This window comes from Myotis brandtii, unplaced genomic scaffold (assembly GCF_000412655.1).
Source record: "Myotis brandtii unplaced genomic scaffold, ASM41265v1 scaffold120, whole genome shotgun sequence".
Lineage (NCBI taxonomy): Eukaryota > Metazoa > Chordata > Mammalia > Chiroptera > Vespertilionidae > Myotis > Myotis brandtii.
In genome coordinates this window covers 127,686-143,552 of record NW_005354174.1, presented here as the reverse complement: position 1 = coordinate 143,552, position 15,867 = coordinate 127,686, and positions in this window count along the sequence as shown.

The window sequence follows — 15,867 nt, the reverse complement described above, 5'->3', positions numbered from 1 at the left end:
TGAGGCTTAAATGAGATAAGTTATGTCGGCATTTAGAAAAATGCCTGGAGTAAGTAAGCATGCAGGACTGCTTAGTCATTCCTGTTAGGCGCTTTTTAGGTGAGCATTTCACAGGTGAGGAAGCTGACGCTCATAAAGACTGACTTAGGTACATTGGAGGAAGTACGGTACTGCATTTAAGAACTCCGGAGTCATGAATACCTCATGCATGTTCCTTCTCTGCCATTTATTATCTATATACCCCTGAACAAATAATTTAATTTCTTAGCCTTCATTTATTTATTTGTAATATGAGATGACAATTGCTAAACAATATCTACCTCACTGCTTAGTATGAGCATCAGTAAGATGATGTGTGTAAAGTGCTGGGCACTCGGAACGCACTCAGAACATTGGAAGCTGCTATGATTACCAAAGGTCTCCCAGTCGACAAGAGGCGGGGCCTGGATTTAAATGCAGTGGCCTGGCTCCCACGTGCTTGCCCTTTTCTAATGAATTGACCACCAGCTCCCTTGGTCTCTGAGCTAGAATTCTAAAGAATCAGCAGAGGCAGTCAACAATTGGAAGGCTTGTTTCAAGTCCAAAAATATTAGTTTATATTCACCTTTTGATGATTGCTTTGGAGTTCTCACAAATATGTACTCACCCATAATCTTGAACTAGCCTTTCCACTCTCAATCAAAGGAACATACTGCTGCCTTCACCCACGAGGATTTTCCAAAACACGTGCCTTTGAAAGAAATCATCATCCCAGAGAAAGCATTACAGACTTTCTTGCAATGAGGAATAAGATTCACACTCAAGGTTGTGGAGTGAAACCCAAGTGAAAAGGAAAGTTAAAAGCTTGCCTTCTTCCTTCCAGCAAGCCTTGCTTTGGACTACTGCCCCTCCCCATCCCCAGGAGGGGAGAGAGACCAGCCATAGGGTCAAGGAGTGGTGACCAGGTTAGCAACAAGGGCAACAGTGGGAGCAGACAAAAGAACAGAAAGTGGAAGCGGCTGGCTGAATGCCTGAGCATGTTTCTTTGCTGAAAGAGAATGGCGGGAACAACGGAATCAAACTGAGAGAAAGGAGGGTGGAGGGGGAAGAAGACAGCTAATGGATGGGGTGGCCCAGCAGGGGTCAGAGGTCATGAGGGCACTCAGTGAACTAATTGGCCACTCTGTGCATACTCACTTTCTGCTTCTAGCCTACAGCTAGGCCTTGAGAGAAAGTTCTGGGGTTGATGCTGGCTTTATGTATTTATTTTCTGAAATCTGAGGCCAGTAGTGGAAGGCAACTGAAACTGAAAAGTGAGATAAGAACTCTCTTTCTTTCTCCTGAAACAGCTGACCAGGGACAACCTTCAGCAAGAGAAAATGCTAAAGATTCCACTTCATTCATTCATTCATTCATTCATGCATTTCATCATCATCATCATCATCGTCATTATCATCATTATCATCATCATCACCATGTCCACACGTTAATTGGATGCCCTAGTAAACGTTATACAAGGCACATTCCAGATGGGAAAGGATTATAGACCTTTGGCTTAAAATGTATAGACTCTCAGAGTTAGGTCTGGGCTTTAGGGATCAGCTAGTCCACTTCTCTCCTTTTTTATATCTTCACCTGAGGACATTTTTTCATTGATTTTTAGAGAGAGTGGAAGGGAGGGGAGAGAAGGAGAGAGGTAAAGAGAGATAGAGAGAGAGAAACATCGATGTTAGACACATCGATTGATTTGCCTCCTGCTCGCACCTTGATTGAACCTGCAAGGGAGGTACGTGCCCTTGACTGATCTCTCCTTTTTTTTATCCTCACCTGAGGACATTTTTTCATTGATTTTTAGAGAGAGTGGAAGGGAGGGGAGAGATGGAGAGAGGTAAAGAGAGATAGAGAGAGAGAGAGAGACATCGATGTTAGAGAGACACATCGATTGATTGCCTCCTGCTCGCACCCTGATTGAACCTGCAAGGGAGGTACGTGCCCTTGACTGGTGCCCTTGACTGGAAATTGAACCTGAGACCCTTTGATTTGAGGAAAAACACTCTAACCACTGAGCAAAGCTGGCCAGGGTTAGTTCACCTCTCTTATTTCATACTAAAGGAAATGAAGAAAACAATTTCTCAAACTCCCAGAGAAAGTAGCAGACAAGGGAGGAGAGCTTAGGTCTTCTCACCCCCAGCTCAGAGATTTTTCCATTACACTCTTCTAAACATATTAACTATGAAAATGTGTGCAGATTGGTGTAGTTAACAGCTCAGCCTCTGGGTGAGACAGCCTGGGCTAGAATGTGGGTTTCCAGCTCTGGGCCTTAAGATAATTCCTTAATCTATCAAAGCAACATTTTACTAATCTGTAGGGTTGTTATGTGGATCAAATGAGGTAAATGCATGTAAAGTGAGCACATGCTTCAATAAATTTTAACTATTGCTGCCACTATTGCTATTACTTCAGAGCCCAGTATAGACTGTGCTTATGATGGTAAACATATAACACAATGAATACCAACTCTGTCCTCCCCAATAATCTCCATGGGCAACACATTCCAAGATGAAAACCCTCATTCCCTCTCACTTAAGAGACCTGTGAAGACAGGAGGGAAATGTTGGAGTCCTGTCTGAACTTTCTACAGACAGAGCTGTCCACATCTGGAATGAGCAAAGGGCTTGAACAGGGCCAGGCACATCATTAGCTGTCATTGTTGTTTGTTATTATTATTGGGAAGGAGGGAGCTTTTTGTCACTGCAGAGGTTCAAGCATAAGACTGGCTTACCTGTTGTAAGGGAGACTCTTGGATCAGATGGCAGTTTTGAGAATTTTCTTTTTAACTTTTGTGTAGTTGAGTAGAACCAGTTTGCCTCACTCTTCCCAGAGTTCTGAAACAGACCATCATGCTGGTACTCTTGTACATGGATTCTGGAGCAGATGGAAATACAAAAGAGATGTAGATCATCTATGAACATTGTGCTCGCCTTCCACACAATGGGGCTTTACATTCTGAGCACCATAGGGTCAGAGAGTGGAGACTATAAGCTTCTGCCCCAAATTTAACTTTATATATATATAATTGATTTCAGAGAGGAAAGGGGGAGAGAGATAGAAACAACAACAATGATGAGAGAGAATCATTGATCAACTGCTTCCTGTATGCCCCACACTGGGGATTCAGCCCGCAACCCGGACATGTGCCCTGACTAGGACTCAAACCGTGACCTCTGGCCAGGCTCCAAATTTAACTTTGAAGCTCCCTTCCTGCTCTTTCCAATTTATACATTCACTCATTCATTCATTCACTCATTCATTATTGGAGTTTAATTTACAGACAAAAAAATGACACAACTTAAGTGTTCAATTCAATGAGTTTTGATATTGTATACACTCATGGCACCTCCATTCAAAACAAGATATAGAACAGTTTTATCTATCTGTTGTAATGTGTTACCTTTCTCAAGTAGCATATTGCATTTAAAAAGAGATATTCCAGGACAAAGAATGCCTTTGTCCAATTAAGTGACTCTAATAGTGGAATTTTAGGGAGATATCCTGTAGAAGACTCCACCTATTTCTGATTTTTTAACAGATTCATAGACTCTCAGACAACTCTTATCTTGTCCAATCTGCAATTTAATATAGTGATCCCTATACTACATCACTGACAGATAGTCCTCTAGCCTTTACCAACTGCCAGCGTGGGTTCAGTTCAGAGACAAACTGTTGAATAATTCTTACGTGGATCCACAGTCTGCCCACTGGTCCAGAGAGCAGTGTTTTCTCCTCTACGTAACACCTCTCATGTATTTATTCTCTTTAGGTCTTCCCGTTCAGACTATTCAGATATTCGCTACTGTCTGAATGACATAGTTCCCAGACTTTTCACTCTCCTGATTATTACCCTCTTCAGGCTTTCTAGTTGGTCAATGTCCCTCTTGAAAAGTGAGGCCCAGACTTTAAGGTCAGGTCTTATTACAAACAAGATGCGTCTCTTATGTCATACAATCTAGACACAGTTATTTCTATTGATGCAGTCTAGATTTTTATTTTATTTTATTGGTTTTTTACAGAGAGGAAGGGAGAGGGATAGAGAGCAAGAAACATCTATGAGAGAAACATCGATCAGCTGCCTCCTGCACACCTCCTACTGGGGATGTGCCCGCAACCAACGCACACGCCCTTGACTGGAATCGAACCTGGGACCCTTCAGTCCGCAGACCGATGCTCTATCCACTGCGCCAAACCGGTTAGGGTGCAGTCTAGATTTTTGTCTGTTTTAGTAACTATGACCCATTGCTGCTGACTTATGCTAAGTTTAGGGTTAACTAAATCCATCTATTTTTTTCATTTCAACTACATTACTTAAAAGGTGTTATTTGTATGTTTGAAAATAGAGAAGAAAAGCCCTGAAGGCAAGAATATATATATGTGTGTGTGTGTGTGTGTGTGTGTGTGTGTGTGTGTGTGTGTGTGTATTCTTGTTAAAGGTCTAAATGGGTGCTGGATACTATAATCTGGAATTGACTTTCAAGCCTCAAAGTGAGGGTCCCTGAAAGTATTAATAACTCATCATTGACCTGGCAGAAGTTAGCAGAAGGGTAAGTCCTAAGATAGGTTTCTCCATCTCTTGAGCAGGCTGGTTGATTTCATTTACTGCTTCATGCATACACCATTCACACACCAGATCAAACATAAAAATGTGTTTTCAGAATATAAGTCAAGGCCCTAGCTCCTATAGAACTGTGGTGTCTGGGGTCACTGGGATATGCGCACACGTGTGTATGGCACGGACAAGCACACACACCACACCGCCACATTTGTGATGAGCAGTCCCTGGAAACAAGGGCGCCTTCGGGGGAGCAGCAAATGCATGGGGTTGTGGTCTCCATTCCCAAGGGTGGCCACTTACTTCCTGCGGGGGTGGGGTGGGGCCTGCCCTCTTGGAACTGAGTCCAGGTGGGGCCAGTCTTTCCAGAGGTGTATCCAGGTGCCTGCGGACATAGTTCCTACCAGGGCTGCTAAACACATCGCCCAGTCTTAGGCTGGCAAGGGAGGCTGGCAGGAATGCCTACCTCACGGCCCCTATGCAGAGGCCTGTGCTCCATTTGTCAGGGATGCTTTCTTAGGTCAAAGGGATAGCATTGTTGCTGCCCTGTGGCCAGGCAAACAAGCAGCTGGCTTTGAAGTCCCAGCAGGATTTGCTCAGGCTGGAGTTGGGAGACTGAGGAGAGGCTTGCAAGCCTCCCCCGAGCCAGGCTGTGTTTGTTAACCCGGCCAGCCCGCCTAGGCCTGGGGTGTTTGATGTCTCCAGAGAAGTGGGAGGAGGGAGGCTTGCTCTGGGGGCCCCTGAGGGACATCTTTCAACTCCTGCTGAGCCTGCAGTCCCACCCAGGAGCAGAACGCAGCCCGGGCTGAGTCCAGAAAAGCCTGGGACAGGGCTGCAGTGGCAGGAAACACCCGTGCCCTCCTTTCCAGGTGGCATACCGGGCATGGTTTAGGGTAAACTGCAGAGGGTGCTGCTTCCCTTGGACACCTGTTTGTATTCGGGTGACATCAGGTAGGAATAGATGTCAAGGGCCCTAGCTGGTTTGGCTCAGTGGATAGAGCGTCGGCCTGTGGACTGAAGGGTTCCAGGTTCAGTTCTGGTCGGACAGGCCCGAGTTGTGGGCTAAGGAGAATGGTGGAAAGTTCTGAAAGAAACCAGGTCAGTCTTTTGACATGCTGGTTTCTCTTCCTCTTTACAATTTAGATAAGCAGTTTGGAAAGTTGCATTAATTCTTTCAAGCCATTGTTAGTCACATCCAGATATTTAACTGAGACTCAGATTCAGTGCCTAGTGGACGACAGGGCTTCAGGGAAATCCTCTTCTGGGCTCAGGGAACACAAAGATTATTAAGACAGCCCTCATGCCCAGCCAGCGTGGCTCAGTGGTTGAGTGTCAACCTATAAACCAGGCAGATCACAGTTCCATTCTCAGTCAGGGCACATGCCCCAGTTGCGGGCTGGATCCCCAGTGGGGGGGCGTGCAGGAGGCAGCCAGGCAGTGATTCTCTCCCATCATTGTTGTTTCTATCTCTCTCTCCCTCTCCCTTCCTCTCTGAAATCATTAAAAATATTTTTTAAAAATACATGTCAAGGGAAGACTTTTTAAAAAATTCTTACCCAAAGATATTTTTCATTGCTTTTTAGAGAGAGTGGAAAGGAAGGAGGGAAGGAGAGAGAGAGAGAGAGAGAGAGAGAGAGAGAGAGAGAGAGAGAGAGAGAGAGAGAGAGAGAGAGAGAGAGAGAGAGAGAGAGAGGAGAGAGAGAGGAATATTGATGTGAGAGAGGCACATTGATTGATTGTCTCCCACATGAGCCTCGACCAGGGTTGGGGATCAAACCTACAACTCAGGTACATTCCCTTGACTGGGAATCGAACTCGAACACTTCAATGTATGGGCCGACACTCTAACCACTGAGCAACACCAGCCAGGGCATCAAGGGAAGACTTGAAGGGAGAGAGAGAGGCATCCAAAGGTGGCACTGGTGCTTTAGCAGCCACAGGCCTGAGGTTCCCACTTGCAGAGTCTCCTCCTCCCCTCCTCCCACCCCACCAACTGCTTCCCTGCCTCCAGGCCTCCCTGCCTCACTGCCTCCTGCACACACACCCCTCCCCCACTCCTACCACCTACAACCTAAGCAGTTTGCCTTTCTCCAGGCAGGGATAGCCTGCTGTGTGCCTGACTTGGAAGCTACAGGTGGACCAGAGACACTACCCACCTGTTCTCCCCCCCTCCCCCAAGCAATAAAATGCACTGGGTGAGGAGCCCTGGGTGTGGGGGAGAAACTTCTAGAAAGCAGAAGCCTGGGTAGGACAATGCTCCCACTGGGCTGGCTCTCTGGGCTTGCCTCACGATATCACTACATTCCAAAGCATGTTTATGACCTTTTGGGCCTGGCCATAGGGAATAAGGCAAGAAATAAAGCATTATAATTAACCAGGTCAATGTTCCATACAATATTAGCCATGAACAACTCCACGCCTCCACCCCTCCACCCCTCTCTCACTCTCCCACACGCCTCCCTCTTTCTTTCCTAAATTCCCCATTCTGCTACAACCAAATGTGCACATTTCTACTAGGTTCTCACCGCCACCCCCAGCACTGTTCTCTGGTCTGTCCTTAGCTGCCTACTCCTCCTGCCCCTGACACGTGGCGACTGAGAGAGCCTGTTTATGAGAAGACCTTAACATCTGGAGTTATAAATCCTTCCAGGACAGCCGCTCTATCTCAGCGCTAATGCTTGCGGTGCCAGCAAAAGGAGGCTCACCTGGTTGTGACCCATCCCCTCTTACTCCTTGGAGTTCACTGCTCCTCCTCTGCAAACATGGGACAATGGGCAAATGGAGTTACCTGTCTCAACAGGTGCTAGTCTGGCCTCACTTTCCTACAGGGTGATGGGGAGGTCACCCTTCGGCCCACCCACTCTGGGCATTCCTGTGGTTGCGATAGCCCACTGTTGAAGGTGGTCCTCCCTCTGGCCTCCCATGACTTCAGCTGTGGGAGGCTGGGTCCACCTCAATGGCTTTAGAAGTCATCACTTTATCTACTAAGTTCACTGGCCAGCAAGCAGGCATCGCCTGCATTGTCTGGGAGGGCCTCTGAGTTTTTCTCTGTCACGCCATGGGCAGTTTCCATACTAGCCTTCCCTGCTAAGAACCTTGAGAGGAGTTGTTTCTTATTCGTCAATGAATCCCTATGTCCAGCAGACTGCACAGAACATAAATATTTGGCAAGTGACTTAGGCGAATGCCGTCGTACTCATCACCAGCAAATACTAGTACTTATTGGGGGCGTCTTCTGTGCAGTGGCGCTGCGAAGCGGCAGGAGAACCGACATTAATTAGACACCATTCCCACTCTCAGGGGCTCGCACTGGAGTCAGGAGACCCAGAGAAGCTGCACTTGCCAGAAGGTCAGAGGAGGGATGGAAGCTGGATTCCTCAGGGACTTTGCTCAGGTGACCAAAGTTTGCCAAAGAGTAAAGTTACTACAGGTGCCCCCAGACCCTGATGCTCATCCACGGTTCATCTCCGTGTATTCCAGAGTGGAGCTGTCAACTTGCCCTATGTGATTCAGGATCCTGGTCTCAAAAGTGTGAATAAAAATAAAACAATATTGCCCGGCCAGTGTGGCTCAGTCGTTGAGCATCAACCCATAAACCAAGAGGTCCCTGGTTTGATTCCCAGTCAGGGCACATGCCTAGGGTTGCGGGCTCGATCCCCAGTGAGGGCCATGGAAGAGGCAGCCAATGGATGTTTCTCTTTCATTGATATTTCCATCTCTCTCTATCCCACTTCCTTTTTTATCGAAAAAATTCAATAAAAACATTTTTTTAAAGTAAAACAATATTGTCTCTACTTGGAAGGAATTGCTCAACCCTTTAGCCCTGGAAACAAGGGAAGTGAAACTTGCCCCCACTGACTGGACTAGAGCCGCACCTGTTAGCAGCGACCATGCTGTTTGGTTTGGTCTCCCTGTGGATTTGAAGCCAGAGCTGTCACCACCCTCAAGAGAAAGAAAGGCATCTGTCTAGAGCTCAGTTCATCCCAACACATCGAGTGCCTCCTCTGTGCTGAGTGCTGGGCTGGCCACCAGGAATGGAGAAAATAATAACAGCGGTACAGTTCCTCTTCTAGGATGGGGAGAAGGACAGCAAGTTGATCTCTTGGGGTTCAAGGGTCAGCCCAGATGATGTGAGGGGCTGCTGCTTTATCAATCCCATGGTCTCATTGAGGGGACCTTCGCTGCATAGGTGGGGTCTAGAGGCGTGCATGGACAGTGGGGGCATTGGCAATGGGTGACATTTTCTGCTTGGCTCTTTTCAGTCTGTGCTTCTGAAACCTTTCTACTGAAGGACCATTATTGGCAGAGAAGAGTGAATTCGCAGTTCTCGAGGGGCCTAGTATTTTAGGTCACCGCAAACAGGAAATTTCTTTGAAGCCCCATATTTTACCTTAAAAATGCACGTGAATCTTGTATTTTCTACCATGATCTATTGATTTGCTTTTATATAAAAAATGCAGTAAAATTATTTGTCTTTGAATAAAATTGATGCTCCAGAAAGACGAATTATTTTTCTGTGGCTCTTGTACCCCCGGTTCACTGTTCTACCTACACCTTAGTTTGAGAAGTATGCCTTTTATTTTTAATCCTAACCCCCCAGTCATTTTCCATTGCTTTTAGATAGAGTGGAAGGGAGGAGGGGGAGAAAGAGAGAGAGAAAGAGAGAGAGAGAAAGATCAATGTGAGAGAGACACACCGATTGATTGCCTCCTGCACCAGGTACATGCCCTTAACCTGGAATCAAACCCATGACACTTTGGTGAGAAGCCGATGCTCTAACCACTGAGAACACTGGCCTTTTAGGACATCAGACCTATATACAGGTACCACATCCAGGGGTTCCACCTCAAAGGAGGCCTCGTACATGTTTGTATGGACCACATCCTCGATTCCAAAAACACTCTTCAGGGTCTGTCCTATGCTGCCTTGGTCACACATGCCTCTAGTCCAGTGATGGCGAACCTTTTGAGCTCGGCGTGTCAGCATTTTGAAAAACCCTAACTTAACTCTGGTGCCGTGTCACATATAGAAATTTTTTGATATTTGCAACCATAGTAAAACAAAGATTTATATTTCTGATATTTATTTTATATATTTAAATGCCATTTAACAAAGAAAAATCAACCAAAAAAATGAGTTCGCGTGTCACCTCTGACACGCGTGTCATAGGTTCGCCATCACTGCTCTAGTCCGACCCTATGGGACCATCCTTCATGTCTAGGTTGATCTTGATCCCTCCAGTAGGACTTGGATATCAGGTGGCCAGTAACACTATTCCTCAAACACCTAGGGGCAGTGGCTCTAAACCTTCTGTAGTCTCCTTCGCAAGGAAGCGGGCAGGGAAGGGGAAGCAGTAAGCCTGAGATCCTGAGGCAGATTGAAAACTACAATTAAAGTGGGTACTTACTGAACTAGTTATCAAAAGGGTCCTTGGCTAACTTGCAACTGCCTTGGTAGGCTTTGGCACCACACCCACCTTGCTTTCCCTGATACACCTGCTCCTTCCTACAAGGAACCTAGGAACCAAGGTTGCCTACTTGTCTGATGAGGTAGAAGTTAGATGACCTGAAGTCTGTAGTAGGTTTGTTATGGATTCATTATATCAATGGTTTTCATATTTTAAAAGAACTGCAACCCATTCATTGATTCATTCATGCATTTGCTTATTCATTCAACAAATTTTTGAAGAGAACCTACTATGCACCAGGAACTGTATGGGGTACTGGAGATATAGTGTGAGCAAGAATAACCTGGCTTGGGCCTGCTTAGAACTTTCAAGTAGGAGACAGAACTAAACAGATGGTCTTCCGGGGAAGCCAATAAAACAAGCTTAGATGGGACAAGCCCAGGGCCTTCTGCCACTGGCTGCTCCTGCCCTGGATGTTCTACCAAAAAGCCTAAGTACACAGTTAGTAGGTCCAGAACTAAGTTGGGAGCAATGGTGAATTGCTGCAACTCCTCATAGAAAGGTAAAAAAAAACATAAAATAAAATTCCCCTCCAAGTTCTCCCTAACTGTCCAACTGTCCCTAGGGTTTGATGCATCAAACCCTAAGTGTGCAAACACTTGAGAATGAGGAAATGCATGGTTTCCTTTAATCCCCACATTTGAGTTGTGACATTAAATGGCATGATTCTCTCCCACTTCGCAGCTACAGAACTCGAGACCTTAGAGAGCTCTTTTCTGAAGCTCACCTGGCCAGAAGGGACTGAGATGGGGTTTACAAAGGAGGTGGGGAAGAGTAGGGCCTGGGGTGTGACTCTTGACTCTACTGAATAGTGCTGGGCTGGAGGCCTCCAGGAACTCGCCAGACAGACCCCCCGTGGTTCTGGAGACTCTGGCCACTGCCCTTTATCTTTCCTCCCCATGCCATGTGCAGATCTGATGGCTCCAGTGCTACAAACTCTGGACTCTAGAACTCAGCTAAGAGCTGGTGGGACAATGGAAACGTGGGCTTTGGAATGTACCCAAACAACCCACAGCCCTGTCCCCTCCTGCCCAAAGACTGGCCAATGACCCCTAAACCACTGACTGGATTGTTCTTAAGAAACCTCGTGTGGTTTTGGCAACTGCCTGACAATGGACTGTCACCCTTTTCCACACTTCACCTTTGGAGGATCTTCATCTAAGGCTGCACTGCCAAATAAAGGAAAGTTCAACCGACTTTGGAATAAGTTATACAGCTAATCATGTATAACTTATTAGGTGTCACCTTCCTATGACATTAAGGCCTCCAGGAGGGTCACTGAGCAGTCTGTGAGGTCTGCTAATTCCATTGCGAGTGAAGAATGTGTTTATTCTTCCAAGGAGCAAAGATCCCCCATTCAAAGTGACGTTGCCACATTGTGTAACCAGGAACACGGGTTGTTGCTGATGTAAACACATGGCCAGGGCCAGCCCTGCCAGGAGCCTGGTCTCCTTTTCCCAGAGGTGTTTCTTATGAATGGTTGTGCCCAGTGAAGCAATTTCCTGCCCTGTAAACTTCTGCCCAGCAAACCACATCTCCTATCTAGTGCTGCCTGGCTCTGGGTCATAAAACAATTCTGCAGAGACCAATCAGAACCCGGTCAGGAGTCCTTGAGTAACAGGAAAATTACCCTCCACCTGCAGACGTAATGACACTTTGCAAACTAGTGGCTTTGCAGTTTGTGAACGTAAATATCACATGCCTTACCCCATGCCTTACTTTTGTTCATCTGAAATGTGGGGCCCACACACTTGATTCTCAGGCCCTGGTTCACTCCTCAGAGGCACTGGCTGGCTAGTGATCCATTACCTTGACCTGAGGACCCTGCAGCCTGGAGAACATATTTCACTGTGTCAGATCATGATTTACAGAGCCAGGGTAAGAGAAGGTCAGGCAAGGTCTCGGGCATGCAGAAGACAGAAGATTGGGGCTGAAACACTACCAGGAGCTCATTGATTTGGACACTCACTTTGCATTTTGTGGTGCTTTGGCTTGAAATGTCTCCGCCATTTTCCCCCTACCTCACCCCCCACCACCCAAGTTGCCTGGCAAACTGTCACTCATTCTTCATGACAGAGTTCAAGTGCCTTCCAAGGAACCTTCTCTGATTTCTACCCAAATAGAATTTCCTCCATTGTCCTACCACTCCATCTTCTAACACCTACACTCTGCATTGCAATCACCTATTTATTTATCTGTCTCCCCAGCCCGGCTGGGAACTTCTTCAGGGTCTGCCTCAAAGTCAGTGTGTAAAACAGGTTTGTTGAATGAATGAGTGAATGGGCACCTATTATGTGTCTTAGATGCTTTGTATTTTGAAAATGTACAAAAATATAGTCAAAGGAATGAAGACCTGGGTTAGGCTGGTAAAGAGAGGCATGATCTAGGATCTCTTGTCCTTGAGAAGTTTGCAATCTGGTCATCTTTCTGTGGATGGTAGGAATATTTGCAGATTAGACATAGAGATCAAACCCACAGGTAGATAGACATGGTTTTGTGTTGTTGTTGGTATTCTTTTCTGAGTGGCAGCTCAGAAGCCAGCATGGGTTCCGTCTGAGCTGGTCTAACTAACCCTTGCACTACACTAGCCCTGAAACATTATCTAGGACCTCCATTTTTACCTTTTTCCGTTCTCCTTATCCCCATTTATAAAACAGAAATATGTAATAAACAATGAGTCGCTCCTCTCTTTGAAGCATGGCAGGCCCCAGAGAGTGGTGGTGGTAGGTGTACATTCAGGCCATTTTCCAGACATAAAACCAGCAAACTCCATGACATACATACACACACTCAATCATTCGGAAAGTATTAACTGAGTGCCTAAGATATGCCAGGTACTAAATGCTGGGGACAAAACAGTAAACAAGACAGCAAGTCCCTGCTCTCACAGAATTTACATCTAGTTGGGGGAAGACGTTCAGAGATGGTAGAAATGGAGCCACCATGTTCTCTCAAGTGGTCACTGAAGGAGGATTGGATGCTAATCCACTAACATTTATTGAGCATTTTCTTATTATGTACCAGGCAAAGGACTTTCTGTACCTTGTTTCTCATTTAATCCCATTTAAAAAACACACAAGGGCACAGGCTCAGAAAGGTACCTTGTTTCTCATTTAATCCCATTTAAAAAACACAAGGGCACAGGCTCAGAGCTAAGCAGCTTTCCCAAGATCACACAGCGAATAAGTGGTAGAGCCAGGATTTGAACCCAGATTTGCTTGACTCCCTCAGCCTGAGCTCTTAGCCACCACTCGACATGGCAGCAGGAAATATTTACTAGATGAACAAAGGGGTGGATGAATGGTTAACCCTAATGACAGCAGCAGCCTATTGTTTTGTTTCCATGAGACAAACATGAGCAACATGTTTAAGTTTTTCAACTACTGAGTCAAACTTCTCCAAAGTGTGGCTCCTGTTGAGAGTAGATTTCATAAAGATTACGAAACCAGAATCTTTCTGGTGACCATCCATGTTTCTTGCACAAGGCAAGGCAACCTATTTACAAAGGTAATGATGACTTATAATTGGAAAAGTGCTAATAAAGAAATGATCGCGTTAAGCTCTGTTTTCACGGGGCGTTGTAAAGTCTCTGTATTAGGCTGTATAATGACCGCCCCGAAGAGATCAGGTCCTAATCCTTGGAAGCTGTAAATGTCATCTTAAAAGGAAAAAGAGGCTTTTAAGGAAGATATGATTAAGGAAGAGTATCCTAGATAACACAGGTGGACCCTACATGTAATCACATGTATCCTTATGAGGAGGAGGAAGAGGGAGATTTGATACAGAAGAGAAGGCAATGCGACTGTGGAGGCAGAGACTGGAATGATGTGGCCACAAGCCCGGGAACCTGGAGGCAAGCAGAGGCTGGAGGAGGCGAGGAACAGATCTTCCTCTCCCGCCTCTAGAGGGAGTGCAGCCCTGCCAACCCCTTGTGATACTGATTTTGGACTTGCAGCCTCCACAATTGTGAGAGAATCAAATTCTGTTCTTTTAAGCCACCCAGATTGTGGAAATTTGTTTTAGGGGCTGCAGGAAACAAATACACTCTCTGAGACAGTGTTTCTCAACCTTCTGGCCCTTTAAATACAGTTCTTCATGTTGTGACCCAACCATAAAATTATTTTTGTTGCTACTTCATAACTGTAATGTTGCTACTGTTATGAATCGTAATGTAAATATCTGATATGCAGGATGGTCTTAGGTGACCCCTGTGAAGGGTCGTTCGACCGCCAAAGGGGTCGAGACCCACAGGTTGAACCGCTGCTCTGAGAGAAGGAAGCAGCACAGGGAATAGGTTTTTAACCACTAGCATAGGCGATTCAGAAATATACACTCTTGTGTCTTTTTAGTCTAGATGCCCAAAAGAAATCCTGCCTTGGAAAGCAAGGGTATAGAGATCCCCCTAAAAAATGCATCTACCTCCTGCTTCTGTGCCCTTTCTCTGCTTTGTTTTTCTCTCTAGTACCTATCAGTAGCTGGCATGTTTTGTGTACTTGGTTAGTTATTGTTGGTTCCCTCCCAGTTGAATGGAAGCTCCATGGACAAAGTGACATTTTAAAAACTGCTTTTCTCCCCATGCCTAGAAGAGTATATAGCATATAATGAACACTCAATAAACACTTGTTGGAGGAATGATTAAATGTCATCTTACCGTCACCTGGAGAGTCCTGATATCATATCAGAGATCTGATAATAGCAGACATCACAGCATCACTTACTACCAAGATGCTTCCTAAAGTACCACTTTCAAAAATAACTGAGATAGAACCTATGTTCAGGCAATACTGTTTCTCATTTTCTACAGCATCCATTTCTGCTTCCTACTTTATTCAGGCCCCAAACCTCAGAATCATCCTTGATGCTTTTCCTTCTTACATCCCACATCTAAACCATCAGGAAATCCTGGTGCCTTAGAATTCCCTACCTTCAAAATAACATCCAGAATCAGATGGCCTCTCATCACCTCCATGCCCCGCCCACAGGTTGGATGATGGAAATGGGCTTCCGACCGGAATCGAATCTGGGACCTTTCAGTCCACAGGCCTATGTTCTATCCACTAAGCCAAACCGGTTAGGGCAGCAATGGGCTTCTTGATGGTCGGTCTCTTTGCTGTCTCTCTTGGCCCCTCCCTACAACTCAGCAGCCAGAGGGATCCCTTTAGAGCATAAGTCAGATCTTTTCCCTGCTCTGCACAAAAGTCTCCGATGGCTCCCCCAGCTCCCTCAGAATAAAACCCAAAGTCCTGACAGCAGCGTACGGCAGTCCTTACAAATGGTGACAAGGCCCTGTGCCATGTGTCTTCATGCCCCAGCACTGCTCACTTCCCTGACCGACCATTCTCCCTCACGCAGCTCCAGCTCCTCTAGCCTCCCTGCCTTTCTGTTCCTGTCTCAGGGCCTCTGTCCTGGCTGTTCCCTCTGCCTGGAACGCTCTCCTCCCAGGTGTCCACATGGCTCACTGTCTTGGCAACTCCAGAGTTCTTGGATGCCACTTTCTCAGTGAGCCTTCCTTGGCCACCCTATTTCAAATGACTGCTCCCACTGCCAGCACCCCTTTGCCCTGTTTTATTTTTCATAGACATTTTTATCACCTGACATGCACACGCGTGTACACACACACACACACACACACACACACACTTTATTGCCTTTTTCCCTCACTAGAATGTGAATTTCATGAGGGCAAGGGTTTTTATCTATTCGGTTCACTGAGGTATCCTCAGTGTCTAGAACTATGATGCCTAGAACACAGTAGGTGTCAGTAAATGTTTCTTAAATAAATAAGTGAATAAATAAATAACATTATTCTGGACTA